Source organism: Rhinolophus sinicus, chromosome 16, assembly GCF_057876585.1.
Source record: "Rhinolophus sinicus isolate RSI-liver-muscle chromosome 16, RSI-T2T, whole genome shotgun sequence".
NCBI lineage: Eukaryota > Metazoa > Chordata > Mammalia > Chiroptera > Rhinolophidae > Rhinolophus > Rhinolophus sinicus.
Genome location: NC_142516.1, coordinates 151,280,268 through 151,307,140, shown reverse-complemented (window position 1 = coordinate 151,307,140; position 26,873 = coordinate 151,280,268). Strand labels below are relative to the sequence as shown.

At 40.2% G+C, this 26,873-nt stretch overlaps 1 protein-coding gene and 1 long non-coding RNA gene across 3 annotated transcripts in view; one reads left to right on the top strand and one right to left on the bottom strand.

The window, feature by feature from the left end:
- CLDN10 (claudin 10) overlaps positions 1-26,873 on the top strand; it is a 103,058-nt gene that overhangs the window by 5,044 nt on the left and 71,141 nt on the right. The window lies entirely within an intron of this gene.
- Positions 1,507-25,596, bottom strand: LOC141571292 (uncharacterized). The gene is made up of 3 exons (XR_012496052.2): positions 25,456-25,596; positions 12,101-12,294; positions 1,507-9,354 (listed from the first exon to the last, which is right to left on the bottom strand). It is a non-coding gene; the product is annotated as an uncharacterized LOC141571292 (long non-coding RNA).

Sequence of the window (26,873 nt, the reverse complement as noted above, 5' to 3'; positions counted from 1 at the left end):
CAAAGGCATTTACCTTTAATTTCAGGAGAAATTTCCATTTGCTAAGATTCTGACTGCTTTCTGAGACTTAATTTCAATAAATAAGCTTAAGATTAATTTCAATTCTAGATTTATTTTCTTGCCATGTTTCAAATACATGTAAAGTTATTTAAAAGTGTATAGAAAAACCTGTTTTGTCTTTGGCATTTCTCACCCCCAAAATAAACCTAAGGAACAGTCACTGTGTTCTTGTGCCAACAAAAAATGGCATAATTTGATATGTTTACAAACATACTGTATGACCCAAAGTAGGTGAATTGTATTTTCATGGTAGAATCTGGACAGGATGAGCCCATAAAATTGTCTCTGTGCCCAGAAATTGGAATGCACAATGCTGACATGTGCCCCTGTCTCATGGTGGTGAAGGTGGCACTGAAGCCAAAGCAAGTAACCCGTGATTAGACTTGGAATCCTAAGTCATTGAAGGGTGTTCTTTCATGGAAGCCTCACAGATACTCAGGACAGCTTGGTTCCATCAACAGCTCCTCTGTTAAAGCCCAGAATCCCATCTTATCTATCCTGGTATCCTCAGAATCCTGAGGCTTGCTCCTAGCAGGCACTCAATAAAGTTTGTGGATTGAACAAAAGGAAGAAGAAATTGTTCACTGAGTTAAACCATAACATTTAATATATAGACGTCCCCGCCCCACACTTATCCGTGGTTTCACTTTCTGAAATTTTGGTTAACTTGGGTCAACCAAAAATGTTAAATGGAAAATTTCCGAAATAAATAATTTATAAGTTTTAAATTGCCTACCGTTCTGGGTGGCGTGATGAAATCTCGCGAGTCCTGCTCAGGATGTGAATCATCCCTCTCTCTGGCGTCTCCACAGCTGCAGAAGCTCGGGACCTGTTATTCACTTACATAGTTGCCATTTTGGTTTTCAGATGGACTATCCGCATCCCACAGCATTTGTGTTCAAGTAACCCTTATTTTATTTAATAATGGCCCCAAAGCGCGAGAGTAATGATGCTGGCAATTTGGATGTGACTAAGAGAAGCTATAAAGTGCTTTCTTTAAGTTAAAAGCTGAACGTTCTTGACTTATGGAAATTAAAAAAAATCATAGGCTGAGGTTGCTGAGATCTACAATAACAACAAATCTTCTATCCATGAAATTGTAAAGAAAAAAGAAACCCATGCTAGTTTTGATCCTCCTCCTGACATACTGTCAAGTCAATAGTGACCTAACGCTACATCACTCACCTCACTTCATCTTCTCTCATTGGCATTGTGTCATCTCACGTTATCACAAGAAGAATGGCGCGTACAGTATGATAAGATATTTTGGGGGAAAGAGAGACCACATTCATATAACTTTTATTACCACATAATGTTATAATTGGTCCATTTTATTATTACTTATGATTGTTAATCTCTTACCGTACTTAATTTATAAATTTTATCATAGGTGTGTGAATATAGGTAAAAAACATAGTAAACATAAGATTTGGTTCTATCTGTGGTTTCAGGCATCTACGGGGGTCTTGGAAAGTGTCTCCCCCGGTAAGGCGGGCCTACCATACATTTGCTGTTCAATGTTGGTCTTCTCAGGCATGGAACCGGCTTTGTGGGTCTCCTAGCTTTAAAGTGGATATACCTGGGACCAGGAAGTACCAGGAGATGAAAGTATGTGGTTTTTGTGGGAAGAAATGGACAAGTCAGGGAAACCAGGCTAAGCAGGTTTAGGACTGGCTAGTTTGAATAATTTCAGCTGGCTCGGGGGTAAAGGGATTTTACTGAGTTATCTGGTATCTGGCCCTGGGTTGACTAGGGCAGACGAATATTGATTGATGTGTAAAAGCTTGATAAAAAGAAGTTGGGGGTGTGGGCTTTGGATTTGTTGCTGTGAAAGGTACACTTGTTTGTTATCTCTAAGAAGTGGCTAGACTTGGGAAGGCAGTCTCCCCTCCTGTCATCATAGAGGACCTAGATGCCAGAGCATTGAGAATACAGAACATAAGAAAATATAGTTAATACAGTATGGATACTAGATCCTTTGGTGGTGTTTGCATAGGTGGGTCAGCAAGGCAAGTGCTTTGCTATTGTGCCTCTCCTTCAAGGTTTCACATGCTTATCTGAGTTTCAGTATTTGTTTTCTCCTGGTGAATATTTTGCGTAGAAAAGTTTCAGGTTTACTTTTCACAGGGTTCATTGCTCCTCTCTTTGCTCATTGCCCATCTGACCATCCATGTGGCAACTCAGCACTCCTGAGTCTCTGCACAGATTCCATCGCTCACTCTTAGACTAATTCTCATTCTAAAGGAGATGTACACTCAAAGGACATCTGAACAAATAGTAATTAGTGACTTAAAAACTTCCTGCCACTGTGCATGTTTGGATCATTCCAGAGCACTCCAGAAATCTGTTTTGTTCTTAAATAAACTTGGGATAATTGAGCTGATATTCAGGAGACAGCTGGTCTACAATTATGCTTTGGCCAGATTTTTGTGTGCATTACAGTAAAAATTGATGACCAAAAGTTGACAGTTTGGCAAATTGCTATGATGCCATATTACAACTACAAAAAGAACCCTGTAAGGAGTTAATTTATTTATTCATTAATGAGTCCCTTCATCAATGCATTCATTAAAATCCTGGCACAGAATATAGGTTCTGGGGACTCAGTGAAGAGTAGGACATGTGCCTATCCTCAGTGGGGGTACTACTTAGAGAGAGATAGAGACAATCATTTAGCAAACAATTAGCCCAGAATGACAAATGCTACCTGCTGGTTAAGATCAGGGGGTAGGCAGACTTCCCAGAAGAACTACTGCTTGAATTGTCTTGAAAGATAGGTAGGAGTTTGTCAAGGAGAAAGAAAGGGAAGGCATTTCAGGCTACGAGAGGCATCCAGCTGTACAACTTGTTAACTGCATGACTCTGGGCAAAACATTTAACATATGATCCCCCCCATCTGTAAAATGGGAGTAATTCAGAGGGTGGTGATAAGGATTAAGTGAGTTAATTTGTGTAGAGCATTTAGAGCGATGCCTGGCACGTACAAGTGAAGGCCTCAAATCAGGAAGGAGCCAAGTACATGAGGGAACAGCAAGCGTATTGAAATGACTGAAACATGAAATGTACAGGCGGATGCTAAATTTCAGGTTGCAGGGGACCTTTAAGCTCCGTGAAGGGAGGAGCTGGAAAGCTATTGAAACATTTTGAGCAGAGAATACCTGATGGAACTTGCGTTTTAGAAAGATCCTGCAGTATTTCATGAATCAAGAGAGTAGCAGTGGGAACAGACAGGCATATATTTAGACATAGGACTGATGAGACTTAGTAACTCGGAGACTCATGAGGGATGAGAAGGGTCAAGGATGCCTGCCTAGAGACTTGGTGGGCAATGAAACAGAAAGCTGGTTGAAGATCAGGTCCCTACCAATGTTCCAGTCCCTTCTCCTAGTACAGTATTTTTCAATACATAACAAGATTTCAAGCAATCAGATTCTAAACTAATGTCTGGCTTTTTTAAAAAAAATCAGTTATATAGAGTGAGAGGGAATAGTTTGATTGAATTTAATTTTTTTTAAAAAAACTGCTTTTTGAATGTTTAATGAAAACCAACAGGAAAATGTAGCAGTTATATAGATTAGTGCAATCTTACGTGCCATTAATAGCATAAAAATATCAGAATTAGGAAGGTAATCGCTATCCCCTTCCCCTGCCATACTCTGTAGTCAAATTGCATAGTACTGGGCTTGGGTGCCATATTTTAAACCACATTCATTAATTTTAGAAGAAGGTGACTAGGAGAATGAGAGATCTTGTAATAACTTCACATGGGCAATTGTAGTACCTGAAGAAAAGGAAAATAATAGTGTTGGGAATAGGGGAAGTGGGAAGAAGACAAGTAGGAACACTGATAGATGTTATTAGGGAATCAGATTTAGGGACACTGTGAATAAGAAATTTCAATTAGTTGCCTAACAATGGAACAGGTTGTCTCATGAAGAACTGGCTAGAAGTATCCACAGGAGGCTAATGATCTTTTGCTCAAAAGATGGTAGAAATAATTCCTGCACCAGCTGGGAAGACGGACGAGATGTAGATAATGTCTAAAGTCATTTCTGGTTTGAGAGATCTGAGGTTCTATGAACATGCAAAAAAGCCACTAGAAATATTTAAAAATTGAAACTCTTGATTTAAATATTTTTGGACAATTAGTGGGCTCTGTGCTGAGAACTTTGGATCACAAGCAACAAAAAGACCTTGTCTCTGCCCTGGAGATGTGCACAGCTTGCAAGGGACCAGGGGTGAAAATAGTGAACGTTATATATATTATATTAATGTTGTTTTATTTGGACCAATATATTAAATATGTTAAAATTCACAGAATACATATGTAATTCTCTATCTCTAATTGATATTTTAAGGGTCTTAACCTTTGCTGGGGAAAGAAATGACTCCTTCTAAATCCAAGCACCGGTCTGAGTGATGGAATTAGGGTGATACAAGAGGACAAGTCCTGACTTTAACTGAATTTCTTTGAATCAATGTTTTTGGTTTATATGTACCAAATATAGTACATGTAAAATAACCACAGCAATCATCCTACTGGGAGACTGATTTTCTCCAGAACACAAAATTTGGACTTTTGGTAAGGTGCACAGGGTGAAATGGAAGGTATTTTTTCCCTATCTTACTACAGCCACATGTTCTCACTTACTTCCACCAGCAAACCTTGAGCTAGACATATCTGGGGATTTGGGTCTAATCTGTAGGACTCCTATAAATGTCCCCACTAAACTGGTTGTCCACTGTAGTGGTCGAGATCCTTCCTTGGCCCTATGCCCTGGCTCCGTGCTCTTCCTGCGTGGCTCAGCCTCCCAATTCCTGGAAATCAGCTGATGCCCACTCTCCTGTTTAAACCTGGACCTCAGACCTCTCAGTTCTGGCAGCTGATGTCTGGGTTCCAGGCAGTAGACCTGTCTTATGACTGGCCTATCCCCTAATTCCTGCCTGCTGGGCCACTCCGTCCTGACCTAATTACCTGCTTTGAACTCTAAGCTCCAGACTTGACTGATCTGCCTGTGGGCTAACCCATTTCTCCTGCCTTCCTGGTTGTGCTTCCTCACCTGAACGTGCTCTTCTCCCACCTTGTGCCTTGGGAAGAGCTATTGCAGCATGTCTCCAAGCTGTGAGAATTTGGAAGGAAAGGACAAGGGAGTAGAAGGGGGTGAAAGCAGGAATTACATCCACTGCCTAGTTGACAAATAGGAATGCAGTTAATCGTGGCCTTGGTAGGAGATTGACTCACAAAGAGGAGCCAGTAGATGCTATTATTGCATTATCTGAAATCCATTTATATCTCCTGGGAAAATATCCATGTTATCCTAGTGACTCTCTTTATCTCAGACTCAAGTCAGTAATGGGCAGGTTTTGCGCCTGAGAGAAGATAGCGCCCTCTGGAGGAAATTTCCTATTCCAGCTGCAGCTCCAACGCTGTCCTGTAGGGGGCCCCCACAGGTTCTTGGGGGTGCAGTACGACAGTCGCTTTTTTGTCATGCTCTTTCTGCTTCTGCTCCCTGTGACTTCAGTAGTCCTTACTGGAAGTGATGGGGGGTGGTCTACCTTTGTCCAGGATGGTGAGCCATCAGGTCTGGCTCCAATTCCATCTAGAATTATAAACCAAATTCACACTGGAGTGCTCACACCACGTGGGCACAGGCACTCACACAGACACAACTGGTTCTATAGCTAACAATACTTCCATACAACTCTCACCATGGAGACACCTCTATACATCACACACACACACACACACACACACACACACACACACACACGACTCAAATTCACCACGCAGGCTACATATATGCACTCATACAACCACCTGCCATGCAATCACACACATCTACACACATGCACACACACAGACTCACATTTTGCCGTGGAGGCACCGCACACACAGACATCCACTGACCCCTATATAACCACGTAGGCTCCACACCTCACTACACACAAACACACACACACTGCTCACCATGCAGACACTTCACACACTATATACACACACAACACATACTATGGCCATCAGAGTGAAAAGACAGACTTAACGACCAAGATTTTCATAAACAGAAATGTGGACCCAATGAACAGAAACAGTTGAGGATTGCTGCTTGTCAGCACCATAGTAAGAAGTGATTCATATTGAAATGGAACAGCAGAGAAAACTTAGCTTCCTGCCTCATCCGCAAATGCCTCTCACAGGACTGGAGCGCCTAGACATAGACTTCTATCACACCATCATGTCTGTCAACTAAGACATACTTTACCTCCTTCCAGGTCTTCCAGCTTCCAAAGTATTCCCTTGGGTGAATCTGGCACATTGTATGTACTCTATCATGATCAGTTTCTTCCTTCCTTCCTCCCTTCTTTCCTTTCTTCTTTCCTCCTTTCCTTCCTTCCTTCTTTCCATCTTCATTCCTTCCTTCCTTTTTTCCTTCCTTCCACAGCACAGACCTTGAAACCTGACTTCCTATTTAAATCCCATGTTTACCATTAGTATCTGTGTGACCTTGGTATAGTTACTTCACCTCTCTGGGTTTCAGTTCCCTTATCTGTAAAATAAAAATAATAATAGTCTCTTCCTTACGAAAAAGATTAAATGAGTTAATATGTGAATTAGCTATAATTGTGGTTGTTTGCTCCAACCCACAATTCTATCCTTTCAAGACTGCTTTGAATCCTGGCTTTGTATTAACTGATCTCCCAGTTTAGCATCACCTAAAAACCTTCCGTATGTTCTCTGTGGTCTCTGTAGAATTCCCCCCATCTGCTACCCGTCCTACACTTGCCCCCAGATTTCCAAATCTGGGAGGATGGCAGTACATCATTTCTCCTCCTTGCTTTGCCTAAAATGCTGACCCCACACTTGGTCAATTGCCAAACCCTGTAGACTCTGCCTGCCCTGCCCTCCTCTTCTTCCTCCTGGGAGGTTTGCTTTATCTCTAGCTCAACCTATTGCCAACTTGAGCTCAGCCTCCAGGCTCTCCCTGCTGAATTAAATTGGGAACAAATATTAGAAAGACGTTTTCTGCCCTTCGACTTGCTCTAATCAAGGCTATCCAAAACTGCCAGATCCAACTTGCAAAGGCAGTGCTTCCTCCAGTTGGCTTCTGGGCTTTATTCAGCTGCCATGTAGAGAGTACTTTGTGTCAGGCCCTGCTTGACATATCATCTCATTTAATTCCCAGAGTGACCCTGTGAGCTAAGCAGTATACTATGTCCGTTCTATAGGTGAGGCAACAAGAGCTTGGAAAAGTTCCATAACTTGCTCAATGTCGTGGCTAATGTGGTGGCCATGGCAAGAGCCAAATGCCAGACTATATGACTCCTGAACCCAAACACTTGATTGCCTTCCCATCAGGGACTCCCAGCAAGAGGAGTGTGTCACAGCAGTCCTGACTTTCCTTTCTAGTCTCCCTACTTCAATAAAACTGGGCTGTGTGCTTAACCTTTTCTCTAGTCTGTGCCTATGCTCGTGCCATTTGGGGCAAATGCCTTCCTTCATCATTTTCCATCTCTTCACTCAAACTCCACCTCACATGCCATCTCCCATGCAAAGCCATTTTTATCTTCTAACTGGAAGAAACTTTTGTCTTCATCTACCCTCCATGGCACTTGCTACTTTGTGGTTATTTATGTACTTGTACTTTCCTATCACTAGATTATAAGCCCCATGAGGACAGGGTGTGAGCAATTTCTTTCTATCACTTCCCTAGAAGAATGCCCTACATGAAATTCATGCTCTATAGTTGTCTGTTGAACTAGTGAATTATTTGTTGAGTTGAATGAATGGGAGCAAGGACAGGACCACAGGGCATACACACCATTTCCAGGTTCACCATTCTTGGTGTCATTATTGAGTCTATCTGGATGGTTGTCAGGCCCATGTTTCTCCTTCTTGGCCAACAGCATAACGTGATAGAAGTTGCGAAGCATCCTAGCAAACTCATCAAAAGAGGAAGTGTTTAAGATGGCATTTCTTGCTCTTAGGGAATCATGCTGGCTCTCAACGAGAGCTTCTTTCTTCATGAAGAGCTTGAAAACCATCTCTTTAATTATCTATTCTAGAATTTATCTGGGGTTTGCTACCAAGCTTACCAATGGTGATTTCTGAAATGTACCCTTTTGAAATTTGGGACATTCCCCTGACCTTCTTCCCGGTCTTGTTTGCCTTCATTCTAAGATTACATCTGGTCCTTTCATTCAGATGATAACATTATGAAAAGTCAGGTACTATTCACAATGTTCCCTTTGGGACATAGAAAACAGTTTGTATTTAAAAGGTGCAGCTGAGAAATCAGAATGCGATAAAAATGGCTCTGATTATTCTGATTATTCAAACAATCTCTTTCTCGGAGGACTCTTTTCCTCTGAGTGATTTTAGGCTGAGTCCTTCTCTTGGTAGCTCATGACCTTGAGAGATGGATGTGTCTGTTGGTCGTGTCCATAAATCATCCAGCCATGCGTGACCACAGTCGGCAGAAAAAATGACCTCTCTTCGGCTCAACTGCTGGGTTCTGAAGAGGGGCTGGACTATTCTTGGCCATTTCTATGAGGGTTCAAGTTTCTGCCTGTTATGAACAACTCAGCAAAAAGTGCAAGGTAAACATAAAGTGCCATTCACTGAAAGCAGACTAAATTACAAGTCATAACCTCCTCGAGATAGCCTGGTACGGTTTGGGTTATCTATATTACAAAACACGTCTGAGGATGATTGCTTTGGAAATAGTTGTTCTTTCATGTGTCTTACTTTATTTTAACTCAAATGGTTAAGATAAGGAGTGGAAATCATATTCTAACAATAAGTTATTTCCTTCCTGAATATTTTTCCTGTCACGATTTTCTCGTAGTCACATGTTCTGTGACCACATACATACCCCACAACTCAACGGCATTACCTTCGCTTCTTAAAATATTTGTAATTTCTTTTTATTATTAATGTCATTGACAGGTCTTCTCTTCCTGTTTCTAAATCTTGATTTTTCCCTTAATCAATATGCACTTTTTAAACTACTTAACCTCTCGTATAGCTCATACTATTTATTTTATTTTTCCCATGTGTAAAAATTATGCTCTACACTACACCAGCCTATGGGAACAAATGCTATCATCTTTACATTTATGCCCTAGTTCAAATGGAATCCAGGCAGAAACTGCGACTTGTCCAGTAGCCCTTGCCATAAATATCTCTCAGCTTCCTGGTAATGCTTGTACTTACCTCACCTCCTACCTGCTATTTATCTTCCAGGGAGAACTCGGACTCTTCTCAAACTCCACCCTCAAACTCCATCAGCCTTTCTTCTAAATAAACACACAAGGAGAGTAAAAACAATGTTTTCTGTGCAAACATAGCTTCTAGAAACAGCCCCTGCGTATACCTCTCCCAATAACATTGCTCTTCATGAGTTCTTCCCCACTTAAAATTCCAGTGCCATCGTTTCTCCCTCAAGGTCGTATTCCACCATCTGACATCTCTGGCCTCTGACATCCTTGCATCCACCCTGTCTCCTTCCCTTCTTCCCTCCCTCTGTTAACTGTAGATAGACTTGTCCCAAAGTAACAATTTCAATTCACCTATGGGTAGATGTTTCCCTCAAAATACACCAGGATGGCCAAGTCAGGATACATTTTAGTGTTGTTGCCACAGTGGTCCAGCATCCTGCACGCCTCTGCAGCAATTTAAAGAAGGGTCATGCTAAGACTAGGTCATGGCTAGAGGCTTCCCTCCACCTCTCCCCACTCTTTTATGGAGTTGATTGCGGGGTGAGAAGGAAAGTGTTGTCCTTTCTACACTCTGACCTCATCTTAGAGGTTCAGTGGAGATGGTAGTAGAGGGGAGTGGTGTGAGTATGGAAGGATGAAAGAGTGTGTGTGTGTGTGTGTGGGGGGGTGTGTGTGTCAGGGCCCTAGTTCCTTTCAGAGAACTTGATTCCTATGAAAATTTGTGAATCTGAATAGATATTGACAGCAAAGATGCTGTCCAACTCTGTAGACAGTATGTGATTTTTAGAAGCAAGAGGATATTTTAGGGCCTAATTTCACCCCTCACTTCACAATAAAGTTCAAATTCCAAGTCTGCAAGTCTAATAAAAAAAAATGTCCTTTTATACAAATCCCTGACTAGTTGATTTTTTCTGCTAGTGAGACCTTCCTGTTTTCTCTGAAATTTGTTCTGTACTGCCCAGACCCTGGAGCCATTGAAGTTGATGAATATTCCTGTTTCTGGAGGCTTTGATGGTTTCTGAGTTCATCCCATCTTCTTATATAGTCTTTTTGTTTCTCAGAGCCTACATCCCATTCTTGTTCTCAGGAATTAGACCACAGTGACAGTCTCAGGCAGGCAGTGGCCTCATTATTGTTAGAAAGGCACCTCCTTTCTCCCCTCAGGGACCAGCTAGACAAGCAAAGTCAAGGGTCTCCAAGGAAATGGTTCCCTTGATTTCTTCTATCTCAGGCCTCCACTGGTTCTCATCTCCTCCACGAAGCCTGTGATAGCCATCCTCATCTCCTAGGGAGTCTGCTTATGTAAACCCATGCAACTCTCTGTGGCGTTTATTACTTTCCACCCTGTTGTTTTAGTTTTTGACAGTGGTGTGTTGGTAACTGCTAACAACCAGTGCTCAAAAAAATAAAAATAAATAAAAATAAAATGTATAAATACAGATATAAAGATGTAGCTATAGATACATACACATATATGTACACATATGTAAATACATTTATGATAAATTTTAAATAAGGAATTCATAGCACACAATTTCCAAATAATACAATGCACAATGTTCTTTCTGATAAATTTCATGTAGCCAATTGATTCTCACAGAATGCTTTATTGATGTTTGCTGAATATTTTTGTATCCATGGCCAACTAATGGGTTGCAATTAGTGAATGAGTGTAATTCTGACATGATTGTTAAACATATATCTATATTTGATATATAGCAAGTCACATAAAAGCAACATAATAAAGAAGCATATTGGTATATCACTTGGTAGTCAATGACATAACACCTTTTTTGCTGTATTGGATAATTGGGGCAATAGTTCCTCAATTTATTGTGTTATTTACAATGTAATGACTTTAGACATGACACACCTTTAGTTTTAATCTGCATTTTTAACATTTTCTCCATCATTTTTTTAAGTCTAGAAAATTAAAATAACTAAATCTTTATGTGTAGCATTTGCCAATTGATGTGGTGTAAATACTTCAACTATGGCAATTTCAAGCTACCAACATGTCACTGATGAGGAGTTGGGAAGACATGCCAATAGCACACAGTACCAGATATAATAGACCCAAAAACCTCAAGAGTGTAGATAATAACTTAGGAAGTGATGAGTTTTGAGTATTATTACCTTTGTTTTCAATATATTTTATTTAATTGTAAATTTACAAACTTTTATATGTTTTAAATGGCTGTGTTTAAAGACAAGCTTGCAGAATTCCTGAAAATTAAGCAACTGACTCTTGAGAGAAGGTATGAGCCAGAGCAAGTCAGCCTCGGCACACCTTTGGTTATGGATGCATGTACTCTATCTACCCTGTTAGACTATAGGTGAAGGAGGACAGGCTCCAGCCTCTAACTACCTTTGCTTTCCCCACAACATCTTATCAGATAGGATATGATAATGTGGAAGGGAGAGAGAATATGTTTCCTCCTTTGCATCTATCTCATAGGTTATCGGACTTTTCCTATGTCTCCAACCTCCCACTACTTTGTGTCTCACTATGACTTGCACATTTGTTTCATTTGTCCCGTTACATATTCATGTCTTATAGCTTGGAATTCAGTCTTACTTATGGTCCTGGACTTCTGGGAGTGAGGGCATATGATTAGACCTCCCCATTTTTCTATGACAGACAGTTTACCTTTGACCAATCACAGTTCACCTCACTTACTATTGTTTTCTGTAATTCCTCTAGATTCAGAAACACTCCTAGTTCTGTTTTTCACTGACAGGATGCATCAGTTCCCTTCTCTTGTTACCTTTCCTCAGAAGCCTCTCTTAGAACTGAGATTGCATGCTCTTTGAGATCACATACCTTATCGTTTTCCTCTTTATAACTCCAATTAGCAGCAGATTACCAGGAAAACAAGGCAGATTCAGTGCAAGTTGCTGACTGGCTGGCTGGATACACGAGGTACATTAGAGGGAAGTCCAGGATCACGAGTCACCAATGACGCAAGGAGGGTCTCTTTCTTTGGTCTTCAACACTGGATTCAACATGTCTTGTATCTAGTACAGGAGAGACATTCATTTATTCATTCATTTGTTCTACAGCTAATAATGGAGCCCCTGCTATGTACTATTCATTGTTTAGGCACTGGAGACACCGCAGAAAACAATGGAAACAAAATCCTTGCCCTCATGGAGCTTGGGTTCTAGTGGGAATGGGAGGAAATGAAGGGGGTGCAATACACTGAATATTTGTGTCCCCCCCTCCAGTTCATATGTTGAAATCCTAACCCCCACTGTGATGATATTAAGAGGTGGGGGTCTTTGGGAGGTGATTAGTGTCTTTATTAAAAAAACCCTCTTTATAAACTCTCTTTATAAAAGAGAGTGCTGGCTGTCTCTCCACTGTGTGGGACTACAAGAAGTCTGCAATCCAGAAGAAAGTTCTCACCAGAACTCAACAAAGCTGGCCCTCTGATCTCAGACTGCCAGTTTTCAGAACTGTGAGAAACAAATTTCTGTTGTTTAGAAGCCATCCAGTTTGTGTTGCTTGGTAACAGCAGCTCCCACTGACTACGACACGGGAATAGCCCTTAAATGCCATATGTAATAATCATCCCTTCTGTATGAATGTTCATCAGCTTCACCTTCTCCACCTTTTCAGTAACACACCATCATGGCATTTCTGTTGCTTTCTGTACTTTGTTTCATTAATTTTGAAGAACTACAGTTTGACAAACAGGGAGCCAAGGTTGGGGCATAGATGGATAAAGTGGAAATTTTCGCAATACATTTCCGAACTATACAAACATTTGGTCCTACTTGTCAACTTGTTTTTGTTAAAGATAATTCCCTCTAAAGATACATAGGCTCATGACAATGCTCAAAGGAAAAAAGTATACTTGATATACTGTACCAAGGATTATTTCCTACAGTCCCTAATGGAAAAACACATTCTAAAATTCTCTTCCTGGAGCCTACTGGCTAGTGTCCATGGGATTCAATCCAACCAACACACACATATCCTATCCAGTGGAGCAATATGATCTTGTCCTCTTCCCACACAGAATGTTCAACATCTTCTTAAAGATGCAAGAAAATTGTTCATGGTTATTTCTTTGTGAAGTTTTTGATTGGATTAAAACACCACCATAAATTGAATTTAAACTGTCCAGTGGCAAACTTTTTATAAAAAATAAAATTCTAAACTTCTGAAGAACAGAAATAGTGACTTATATTCCTCTCTGCGTTGCACAGTACTTACCTAGCTTAGTGCATGTTACATATAGGACTGTAAGTTCATTTGTTGGATGAATGACTTTATTTATTCATGAATAAATTCTTTATTCATGAACGAACTTATTTATACACTCATTACTTTTCTTCCTTATATTTTATCTGCCATTTTCTTTATTCTTTGGACTTTGTAATACTTTTCAGATCATTTTCAATAAGAGAGATGAATAAATGCATATTGACCTAAATTGAAAAGAGAAATGGACACAGACAGAAAATCTGCAGCAAATTGGACCAAAAATCTCCTAGTGAGTTGCAAATTAACCCAGTGAAATGTTCCGGATGTTTTGGATGAGGAAATTCTATCCCAGAGAGGTCACAGTCTCTTACTAACCTCAGGTCTGGTTGAAGGAAGATTCCTCTAATCCAAAACATCCTGTGATTTTAATTTAATTATGAAACAGCATGTCGTGCAAGTCAAGTTAGACTTCCGGATGACTTAGCAGAAAGTTTCTGGTTTGATAAGGAAAACAAATGCTATCTGACGTAATAAAAATAACCGCCTCAGGCCAAACAGTCAGAGACAAGTACAAACAAGCTGGAAGAGGCTTTTATTTAATATGATGTTGTGAGTAATAAAATTGTGTGTCATTTGGGGTTAAACTTTAATTTCATATCCTTTAAAAATAGAACCACATTTGCTGTCTGCTCACCAAGTAGATGATCTAGGCATCTTTACTCTCTTTTCTTGCTTTCCAAAGTACAACTGATTTTTAGGTTCTGCCAACTCTTCTTTCTTATCTTTTGTCCTCTGTTTGTTGTTCCCACAAATCTTCCAACCTCTACTCTCCTATCCTGCCCCGCTTTGCTCTAAGGGACCCCAAGAAGCAAAGGTAAAATATCTGCTTAAGAATATTTGAATATTCATCTATCCATTTATCCATCCAACAAATATCTATAAATTCTATGTGTAAGGCCTTTTGCTTGGTTTGTGGGAGCAAATAAAAGAAAACCAAGTTATTGTTTCTATTGGTCAAGAGAGATTTAAATTCGAAGGCAATTTGAAGCAGAAGGGGAATTAGGAGAAGGATGGAGCTGATACACATACATATAAGACATGTAGAGGTCCTACCATGCCACAATACAATACGTCCCAAACCAATGTTCCGTCATGTTCCCTCACAAAACCACTTTCTGTGTCGGCATTTCTTGTGCTGTCATGGTCCCACAACTGTTCCTCTGTCTTCCAGTAGCATTTTATTGTATCTGTCTTGTGTCCACCTCTATTGTTGTCATGCATGCATTTGCCTGCCTCTTGAGGAGGATTATACTTTAAACCTAGAATGATGGCAGATCTGGCTCCTCGGCACCTTCACATCTCTGGAGATTACTCCAGTTTTCAGCATAAATAGGTACTCAAGAAATATTTGTTGAGTTAAATTCTTAAAGTTTTGCAAACTTATAAAAATCTGCTTCCAATGAAACAACCATTTTCTATATTGCAGAATAATTTTTGAATGGAAGTGGATCCTTTTTCTTTAAGAAGCCAGGTATGTAGCTGAGGGAAAATCAAAACAAAGGTGCCTCGGGCTCTGTGCTCTGCACATTCTTGATAACTTACAGGAGAGGCTTGGTTATCTGTTTGACCTTGCACTGTGACCAGTGAATCAATACTGATGTAGGGGGATTTCCTGTTGCTATTACTGTATGTCTCATTTTCTCATCTCCCACTTTAGCTTCAAATACTCCGTGGCTAGAAATTACCGTGACTCCTTCCAGTTACCAGGCATCATTTTTTAGTTTAACTTTTCCTGGGGATGCCACTAGCCTAGCATTTGAATGGCTTCCAAATAGGGATTCCTCCCAAACAGAAAAGGCAGCTCCGATCTGTAGTTATGCTTTCTGACCATTTTCCATCCTAATAACCCCATGGAAAACGAAAACTTCCCAGACAGAATCAGCTGTTAATTATGGGTATCCACAGAGATCTCTTATCTCATAAGCATCTGATGAAAATGAGTTGGCCATTGCCAGAAAATTGCTGTGTAACAAGCAAGCACAGATCCTCATGGTCAACAACAATAAACATTCATTTTTCACATCTGTGAAGTTTGGCTGTGCTAAGTTGGGTGGCTCTGCTGATTGCAGGTAGAGATCTTGCTTATGCATCTGATCTGATCGAGGTTGGCTGATATTAGGTGGGATTGGCTAGGATGACTTGACTCTGCTGTACCTGCCCACCTCTTAAACATAGACGGCTAGCCTGGGCATATCCTTTTCATGGCAAAAGTGGAGCAGAACAAGCCTAATCACACAAATAGTTGTGTAGGCCTCTTCTTGTGTCATGTCTTCTGGCACCCATTGGCCAAAGCAAGTCATATGGCTGAACTCAGAGGCACTAGATGGGAGGAACTGCAAATTCAGGTGACAAAGGGCTTCATTGTAAGAAGTGAAGAATTGGAGCCATTAATGCAATATATGACACTTGAAAGAATATCTATGCAGTGACCTCTATTCAATCCTTCTCTCCTTTCTTGATATTTTGCATTCTTTGCTCTTTTCAACTAACAGTGTGACCTTGACTGAAGAACTTCAGCTAAAATACTATAGTAGCTTTAATTCTCACCATTCCACAAGTCTTTGATTACTACCCCTTGTAATGGAGTTGTTGAATAGAGGGAAAGACAGACATTCCCAAAGCCTTTATTTATGCTAAAAGTTACAGGAAAAAAAGTAAACTTTTTCCTTCACCATTGATTACCACTTACTCTCATCCCCAAATTATTTGTCTTTTATTGTTTTCTGGTCCTGTTTCCAGAATTCTATCTCAATGTTCTTTCTACTCTCCCACACTGTGCCTTATATCAGCAGTGTGACTATTTTCTGGAATGTTAACGGTTTGTGAAGCCCAGAGTTCCTTTAAAGATCTGAATTATTTAAAAAAAAACAAAAAACAAAAAAACTTCAGCATCCTAAACCAAATTCCTGAAGATAAATCTTCTTTTTAGATCAAAGCTAACCATTCCGACTACAATGCAAATGCTTTAACTCTACGCACTTCTGTGAGATATAGAACAGCAAAACCTGTTCTTTATAAAACACTTTACATGCAGTCCCACATCCTTGTTCAATGGTTACAAGCTTCCCAACATTTTCACAAAGTCCCTAATATGCAAGGAAAACATTTACCCGAGCCTAGGGTTTCTTGTGAGTTGGGGGAAGAAGCAACAGATAAGGATGGAGCTGAGATGGAAAGAAGTTAATAAAATGATTAGAACTGAATGGAAAAGTTATGAATGATGTTAAAAGAAAATTTACAGAATATCTTTTCAGTGGAATGCCAGATTGTGATCACACGCTGGATTGTTTTATCCTATAGAGGTGAGCGCCTTTGTCTTTCACTAGGTATTTTACAACTGTTAGGGCTGAAATTAACTGGTAGAACACTGAGAACAGTACAGGCGATTCCCGGTCATAGCAGGGCTAAGATCCCTATTCATGGCAACATAAAAGAGAGAGAGAAAACCAGTTATATCTGACTGACTTCATCAGGAGTTAATAATAATACACTCAATGGATTAATGGTGGTAATTTTATATTTGTATGAGAGTCATGATTTTACCTATTTAAAAATGACCCTTTAATACTACATTGCTGAGTTACTTTCAGATTATAATCCCTATAGTTGCACTTACTTTGTTCATTCATCCTGTAAAGACATATGGTAAAGTTTACTAACACCATAATTGATTTCCTTTGACCAGTTTCTAAATATTTTTCAGGAGTTAATAACTGTGTTAAAGGCAAAGGCTTTCCTTGAGGCCCAGGATGAGTATATCGGTAGCATCAAATGCCGGGTATGGTTCTATCATACACACCACTTTGCAGAGGTGGTTCAGAAGATGAAAAGAGGAAAAAAAATAATCAGGGCCTGCTGATTGCTTGCCAGAGCAGTCGGCTTGTAGGCCAGAACACACTAAAGTGTTTGAAGCATTAAGTGCTCAGAAATGACCAAAAAAAGAAAAAAAAGGTGGTCAAGTACCACTTTATGCTAAAGAGCAGTTGAGTTTTAGCTAGAAAAGAGAGGAAGATTTGTGAAGGAACTGAAATCAACCAGAGATGGGGGAAAGATAATCAACTCTAAAGATTCTGTGAGGCTACAATTACGAATTTTAAGCAATTCAGTTCCTGCATGTTATTTATCTGATTGGAAAGAAAAAGACAATCTATGGTTTCAGGGATACAAAAGAGAAATACCTAATTTATGCCTGTTCCATTAATCAGAGATTGTAAGCTGCTTGCAAGGACTGAGGCCTTCACAACCTTTTTGTCTGGTTAGTTGGTGCTTCTGAAACATTTGGAATGTAAATGCTTTGAGATAGGGCATACCCTCCAATGACAGACCCCCTTGTCGCTATAATAGCCCATATGGCCTCCTTCAGTTGTTTTGCCCTTGGAAGCATTTGTGTTTTCACGCTTGACTAATAGTTATGTCTTTAAGCAGTTTTTATACAGATTTACTGGTGTGACATTATTTATAGCAGTCAGCTAGCACTGGAACTAAAATAAGTTCAAACTTTGCCCCTGTAAGAACAAAATCGCTCTTTGGCAATGACCCGAAATATAAGCCCAAGACTTGCCCCACAAAATCCTGTTTTCTTCATCATCCAGCCAGTGTTACCTGTTCTTTGTGTCAGTTATGTGTTTACTTTAAATGCACGATTGCTGAAGTTGTCTGACATAAATGTCATTCTGTGACCCATCTTTTCTTCAGTGTTCAAGGTTATTTGAGCAACAATCTCATCCTTACACAACACTATTAGTCCCTTTCAATTTGGTACTATGACGTCTTCTGGCTTAACATCTATCTAAGTGGCAAACATAACAGCCTCAAGACAAACCCATGACTTAACAGTCCTGGGTATTGTTCACGATGATGAGTGTTTCCATGGCCCAGGCATTGTGCTAAACACTTCAGAGGTATTATCATTTACATCTCATCTTAGGGTGTTGGAATCCTAATTTTAGAGACAAAACAAAACAAAACAACCTTAAGACTAAAGGTTAAATAACTTGCCTACAATCACACAGGTAGTGTAAGCCTAAATCTAGAGCACATGCCCTAAACATCCAGGTCATTCAAAGGCTCTTAATTACAGCACAACAAAAGTGAATAATTACGTCAGCAGCAAAGAAGGAATACACACAACTTTCTACTCTTTAAGATTTTACACTTTGTACTCCTCTTAGAGCTTGGATATGTCCCTCATGCTACCATTGTTCGTGATTAAGGCCAATTCAAGAAGATTTTTTCCCCCAGTAGATTCAAGAAAACATTTTTTCTAGCAGCAACCCCTGAGGGCCATCCAGCTTCTAGCCCTAGGATTTTTCTTCATTATTATTTGTCATCTCTGTATGTTGAGAACTGCTCTAGAACAGGTGTTCTTAATCTGGGGTCCCTGAACTTTGGTTTGTCAAATGCTTTGTCTGTATCTACTGAGATCATTGTGTGATTTCTGTTTTTATTTTATCGACATGATGTATTACATTAATTAATTTTCTGATGTTAAAGCAACCTTGCATCCCTGAGATAAATCCCATTTGGTCATGGTGTATAATTTTTATTTATTTTTTGATTTTTAATTGTAAAATATGTATCACATAAAATTTGCCATTTTAACCATTTTAAGTGTGTTATTCTTTTTATATATTTCTAGATTCAGTTTGCTAGTACTATGCTGACGGGCTTTGTATCCATTGAATATGGATATTGGTCTATAATTTTCTTTCTGTGTGTGACGTCATTGCCTGGTTTTAGTATCAGGGTAATACTGGCCTCATAAAATGGGTTGGGAAGCATTTCCTTTCTTTTTGGAAGAATTTGTCTGACATGTAAGGTGGAGCTTGATTATGGTGGGCTTTGTCAAAATAGTGGGTATTTGCATTTTATAGCAAGGCAATTGGAACCATCAGCACTTTTACTATATAATGTGCATTTCAATCATTAAAAAAAAATCACTACAGGTAAGTAAATATGACTTACTTATTCATGAGTAATACTTATTCTTACTCTTCATGAAATGGAGGAGGAGAGCTAAAACCATATAGTTTAAGAGGCAAAAGAAAATATATTTGTAATAAACAAAAAAGAATAGGTTTTGATTGGTGCCTTAAAAATATAATGCAATATAGAGGTAGGCATTTGGAAAAAGGATTTGCTTAAAAAAAAACCTGTATTATGGAAATAAAATACAAAAGTAGAGAAAAATAAGTAATGAGCTGCCATGTTCTGATCCTCTGTTCTGCAGCTGTTATCAGCACATGACTACTTTTGTTTCCTCTATACCCCTCTATTCCTCATCTTTACTCCCACCCTTGCTCAGTTATTTTGAAGCAAATCCCATATATCAAAATTATCTTATAATTTTGATTAATATTTCAATATATATCTTAAAACATAAGGCCTTTTAAAAGCACAGCCACATAATCATTGCACCCAAAAAATTAATATTTCCATAACACTCAAATATCCAGGTAATGTTCCAAATACCCCTGATTGTCTCATAATTTGCTTTTTACAGTTGTTTGCTCAAATCAGGATCCACATAAGACCACTACATTGCATTTGGCTGATATGGCTCTCAAACCTGTTTTAATCTATAGGTTACCCCCATTCTTTTTTTAATGCAATTTGTTGAAGAACAATAATTTCTGAGGGCCTGTAGAATGTCCCAGACTCCATTTTTTGTTAATCATATCCTTATGGGGATATATTTCCTGTAAGTTTGTAGTAAGATCTACAGGCTTATTTGATCAGATTTGGTTTAATTTTGTTGCTGTTGCAAGAATGCTGCATAGGCAGTGTTGTGTGCTCTCCTTGCATCACATCAGGAGGTTCATGGAGCCAGGTTTTCTTTTTTTGCCACGTTAAGAATCATTGCTGGGCTCAGGTGTCACAGTCCCGTTCATTCATTATAAAATGCCCTATCAGTGTTTCACCTTCAGTGGCCACTGAAAACCATTTGTGTTGATTCATTATTTCATTAGAGGTTACGAAATGGTGACATTGCAATTGTATTATTTCTTCTGCATTTATTAGCTCAAATTCTAAAAAAAGAAATTTACTCCTTGAACTGTTTAGTTTCAATAAATAGCAACTTCAGTACAGTTCTGCAGAAGAAAGGAGTGATTATTTTGCTTTTCTCTTTATTTCCCAGTTTTTAGAATACTGACTTGGATTCCTAGCTTCCTTCAAAGAGGTGTTTGTTTGTGTGTTGTAATTGTAGAAACTCAAATTTTTAGCATTTTCAGTGTGTTTCAGTCCTTTGCAGTTATCCTTTTTGGTGCTGAGATTGTATTATTTCTGGCTTCTGGGCTCTTCAACTTGGTTCCTAAGTCTTTGGGGCATGATCTTGTCTTTGATAGATTCCTTGCTTGCTGGTATAACAAGATGTTTCAGGCTCATTCCTGATCTTGAATCAGCCATTTCTCCAAGGAGCTCTATCCCTTTTAGGGGGATACATCATTCATAAAGCACAATCTGGGTTTTACGGGTGTTTATTGCTATGGGTTAGTCAAGGTATTTAGGCCTTTTCAACAGACATAGCTAGAGTTTTTTTAAAAAACAGAAAATACATATGTACTATTACTAATATTTTTAATTCAAACAGGTTTTTTATTTAACCTCTTTGATTTGATATTTGTATCTTTTACTTCTTGCACTGAAAATCTTGGTTCCTGATTAAAAAAAAAAACAACTTAACTTTCTTTGCTACTAAATATGTTATTGTTTTATAATTGTATTTTACTGTCAGAAAATAGCATAATATCAAGGAAAAATATCATGCTAAAAGTAATTTATTGAAAACCATTAGAAATTTCCTTGCAGTTTGGGCATTGTCCCATGTTTTCTTTGTTTCCTTGGCATAAACCCACTAGGGCTATACAGTCCAATTACTGTGGTTTAAAAACAGAAGCATTTAAAAAATCCAGATTCAGCTGACACCCAGGGAGTTTCAGCCAACTTTGAAGGCAAAAATGATACATGCTGGAGAGTGTTGTAGCCAACTATTTATTAACTCCCATTTCTGCTAATTCAGGGAAGGACATGTACATAGTTTGATTTTCAATAATTGCTTTAACTTAACCATCTATATTTAGTAGGAGTAAGACCCTTGCTAATGATCAATTCCTCAACTAGCTGAGAGTTCATTTCACTCATGAGGCTTTGATGTTTAGGAGGGAAGTGCAAAGTCCTGGAGCTATAGAGGGTTTGAGTGCTGCTGAATTTTACAGGTCACCTGGTTAATCAACTTACTTTGTAGAGGAGGAAACTAAGATCCAGCAGAGTATAGTAACTTGCCTAACTTGCCTAATATCACACAGCTAGTTAGCAGTAGGGACAGAACTGGAAACCAATATGCCCTCTCCCTTCCATTACACTGTTCCCTGCTCCCTTGCATGAAAGCTGAAGGGGATCATCATTTTTGCAATGTGCAAAGGAAGCCAGCCTGAAAGTTTAATCCGAAGACTTAAGATATCAACAAATGTTTGTGAGAACGTCTTCAGTCATTGGGTAAATATTTGGTAACTGGCTCTGAGTATATACCAAGACAGAATTTATTGTGTACGTTTTGTTTTACTTGTCCTGGTAATAAAAATAGGAGAAACACGTATCTGGTACAATGTGAAGACTAGAGACTCCATTTCATATATTTATGACATTTTCCCACACTCTTTTATCAAAAACAAAACAAAACAAAAAAACAACATTAAAATAATACCTACTCTCCTGACTGTAAATGTTTTCTGTGTTTGTTTATCTAATTCAATAAACCACTAATCACATACAAGGCACTGAGCTAAATGGAATTTTCCAACGATTAGACTCTCTAAATACGGAACTGGCTGCCTTGAAAGTTAGTGAAGTGGGGAAGTGAGGGCTTGGGAGGTCTTATCAGAAATCTGCAAAGAGGATTCCTGCAGAAGTCAAAGGATGGAATTTGGTGACATCCAAGGTCCCTACTAATCCTGAGATTGGATGAGAGATTTTTATTCTATAATTTGTGTGACATCCCAATTAAAGTGGCTTGTGTAGGTTAGAGAGTAGCAGCCATTTATACAGAAACACAACATGTGTTTCCTTTCCTGTTTTTCCTCCAAGGTCAATTTCTATTTACAAATTTGCCCATAGAGACTCAACATATCAGAGATGATACACCTTCGCAAATGAAGGGACAGGTTTTGTGGGAATTACAGAAACTTCCTATTGGCGATACATGTCCTGAGAACTTCCATGCCAAGTTCTTTTCTCCCTTCTGTCTCCGATGGTTTTCTGTTTAAATCATATACACTTGTCTCTTCTAATAACCCCCTCCTACCTGAGGTTTATTAGCAGTCAAGTTCTCAGTCCAAGGGTGAAAAAGAAGCAAGTGGACAAATTTGGGAGTTATTCACTTAAAGCCTGCGTGCTTTCAAAGTTATCCAACAAATACTTGAGCCCCTACTGTGTGCCAGGCTCCGAGATAGGTGCTGGGGGTACATGAAGGAGATGCAGTTGCTGCTCTTTCCGGCTAAAGGAAGAAAGGAGATGAGAAAGGATCAGATACTGGAAAGTTGATGAGTGTGAGGACAGAGAAAGGTAGGGTCCTAATCTCCTGGAAGAGGAGGAGTCTTGCTGGTCAAAGTAATATTTCACTTTCAACCTGAAGGAGGAGTAAGAGTCTGTTAATAAAAGAGAAAAGGGGAGTTTCCTGCCCGACGAAAGACAGGTCCAAAAGTCCAGAACAAAAAAGAGTTTGGTGAATTTAAGGAATCAAAGAGGGTAAGACATGTTGGAGCATAGGTTTGACAGATGTAACGTAGAGATGAAGCAAGAGAGGAAGGCAGGAATCAGATGGTTGGAGGGGTTTGTCACAGCACGCTCTAAAACTGCTCACAGTAATTTCCAATTTGACCTATGGATATTACTTAGTCTTTAAGGACTTCTTTCCCAGCTTCTTAACATCTATTAGAGTTTGTCACTGATTAATCGAAAACCAACATTTATTGAGCACCTACTATGGTCCAGACATGGTGGTAGGTTATGGGAGAATAACATTAAAAACAAGCAGCCCTCCCGTTAAGAAACTCCTAAAATAATGTTTTGTCTTTCTTTCTAAAACACCAGATATTAACCATAACAAATGTATCGAAGAACCAAAAGACAAAAAAAATTAAAGGCTAAAAGGAACACATAATTAACTCCTTTAGACTAAATTTGAAAAGAGAGTGGGATACTTATCATTACAGGTAAAATGGAAACTCTAAGGCAATGGGGTTCTAATTCCCTTGACAAAAATTTTTTTTAATTCAGATTTAATTGATATAACATTATATTAGTTTCAGTCATAATGAGAAACCTGGCACCATGACCACACAGGTAAGCTGACTGTACTAACCACAGCACTTAGAATCCAGGGCTCCCTCTGGTCACTGGGTTTCTCCTCAGGATAGTCCTAAGAACTTCGTGTATATTAACAACACCATCAGAATGAGATACAATAGAACAAGGCACCATAACACATAACAAGGGCTGAGGAAGATACCAGCAATGGGCACACCAGGTGACCATGATGCCCCGGGATTCCTAATGATGGCGACCAGATACCTCCCCTGCCATGATTCTTTGCTGAAAAATAAGAGCCAAGGCCATTCACATCCTATTTCATTGAGTACTCATTTGTTTAATTCAGCCGATCTCAAACTGGAGTGTTCATCCGAGTTACCTAAAGAGTTTGTGAAACCCGGGCCCCAGAGTTCCTGACTCAGCATGTTCGAGGCGCGGCTGGAAATGTGCATTTGTAACATGTTCTCAGGTGCTGTGGCTGCTGTTGGTCCAGGACCCAATTTTAAGAATTGCTGATGTACTCATTCCACAAAAACTGCTCCAGGGCCTGCTGTGTGCCTGACTGTTAAGCTCTGGAGGACACAAATCCTTGTCTTCAAGGGGCTCACCCACTAGTGGAGGCAACGGAAGTAAAAAGAAAGTATTATAATGCAATGCAATACAACAGGGCTCTCATGGAGGTTAGGAGGGGTTTTATGAGTGCAGAGAAGAGGAATGGTCCATATCAGGCCGTGGTAGGTGATAATGGGTTAGCCATTGCTGCCAGCAGGGAGGGAAGTGGGTGCAAGACCAGAAGGAAGGAGCCACATGTTCAGAAAGGGAGGAGGCCCGTGGGCAATGGCCTGTGTCTCCATGGAACTGGGGAGGAAACACATGTAGAAAGTGACCAGGAATGAGTATAGAAGAGTTGTCAAAGACTGATAAAGGGATCTGAGCAGGGGTGTGACCCATCGGATTTGCCTTTTGGGAAGCTCATTCTAGTGGCAGGGAGGATAAAGATGGGGGTGGCATAGGGGTGGGAATGGAATGTGCTAGAGGCCATTCAGTGGTGCACATGAGGGATGGGTCCTGAGCTTGGGTAGGAGCAGGCAGGTGGAGAAAGGATGAGGCTGACGTTATCCCAGGGATATATTAGTATATGTCATGAGTCTTGATAGAGAAGAGTGTTAAAAACTTGCAGGTCCCTGGGTTTTTGGCTTAGCAGGGTGAGTGGGATCCTCTCTGCTAAGCAGTCAAGGACACACACCACCAGTGCTGCATGGGGGAGGCACCATGTAAGCTGGGAAGCATCGGAGTGTACTTGATGTGGTCCACAGCTTAGATCAGATAGCAGCGGCTCATGGCCAGTGTGAAAGAGCCCACCCTCTCTTCCCTGCTCCCACATGCTCTGCATGTTTGTAGGAACAGAGATCAGTGAACATCTAAGTGATGATGGAAACTCCCTGACGGGAGAAGGGATCTGCTTAGAAAGGGGGAGCATTAGGAGCTCAGTGGTGGTGCCAGCCTGTTCTTCTGGGGGAGCTGTATGGGTTTCCTGGAGCTGCCATAGCAAGTACCACAGGCTGAGTTACTTCAACAATAGAAATGTATTCTCTCACCGTTCTGGAGACCAGAAGCCCGAACTCCAGGTATGGGCAGGATTGGTTCCTTCTGAGGGCTGTGGGGACAATCTGTTCTGTGCCTCTCTCCTGGTTTCTGGTGATTTGTTGACAGCCTTTGGTGCTCCTTGGCTTGCAGGCACAGCACTGTGGTCACTGCCTTCATCTTTACGTGGTGTTCTCCCTGTGTCCAGATTTCCTGTTGTTATAAGGAAACAGTCACGTGGGATTAGGGCCCACTCTAATGACCTCATCTTAACTAAGTACATTTGCAGTCACTCAAGGTCCCATTCTGCACTACTGAGGATTAGGAGTTCAACATATGATTTGGGGTTGGGAGACATAGTGCAACCTGTAACAGGAACTAGCAAATGTGCTGATCCAGCCCTCTGATGAGCTATTAAAAGTTGGGAGGAGATGAGCCTCCATGGCCCCAGACATTTGCTGAGATAGAGTGCCAGAATTCGTGCCAGGTGCATCTCAGCTGCCTCTACTGAGTGCTGCCATCTGTTGGCTCCCCCACTCCTCTCCACAGCCAGGAAAGTGGCCAGCAGGGTTTGAAAGAGTTTAGTGCTTCCTTCCCAGAGGGTCTCATGGCCTCTGGTGAGGTTGCACCCCTGTACTGTAGCGCAGGGGCACCCAGATTGGAGCTCCAGAAGGTGGCTCCTTTCCCACCTCATGTCCTCCAACTCCATTTCTGTGGGGAGGGTCTCAATCCTGGGTTGGTTGTCCTCTCGTGCTCCCACAATCCCAAGGCCACTTGCACAGATCAACGTCCCCTGGATGTTTTTCCCCCCAAATGCCATAACCTTTCCATGATTTGACTTATCGATGGCTGCCTCCCTGAGGGTACTGGGCGGGCTTCTATGCTCATCCCAAATTTCTTCCAGCTTATTCCACACCACCTTAGATCACCTCTTCCCTCTCCATGTGCCACTCCCCTTCTGGGAGTTAATGGTGATAGGCTATATGAGAGAACGAGGTGTTTTGCGAGATGCAACAAAATATAAACTTGATTTTTGATGTGTTACATATGGGTTGACAAGATGGAGAAGTACTGTAGGTGTTTGGTTAGGTATAGGGAACTCAAGAGGCAAGTCTGTGTTGGGGGTTGAGATGTGGAGATTTTGGAAAAGATAGGGTCTCCCAGGGAGTGTGTGAGGGCAAGGCTGGAATCCTGGGCAATGGTGACAAACGAGAGAGCGAGAAGGGAGGAGGCTAGTATACTGATGAAAATGAGCTCTAACATATTTTATCTCATTGGCTCTCAAAATGAAATTATGAAATAAATTAACCATGTGAAATAACTGAGTCTCAGAGAGGCTGGTTAAATTTTCACAGCTTGTAGGTGGCAGAGCCAGGTCTCAAACTCCAAGTTCAGAACTTTTCTCACTACATGTGTGTCATGCCGGGTGACA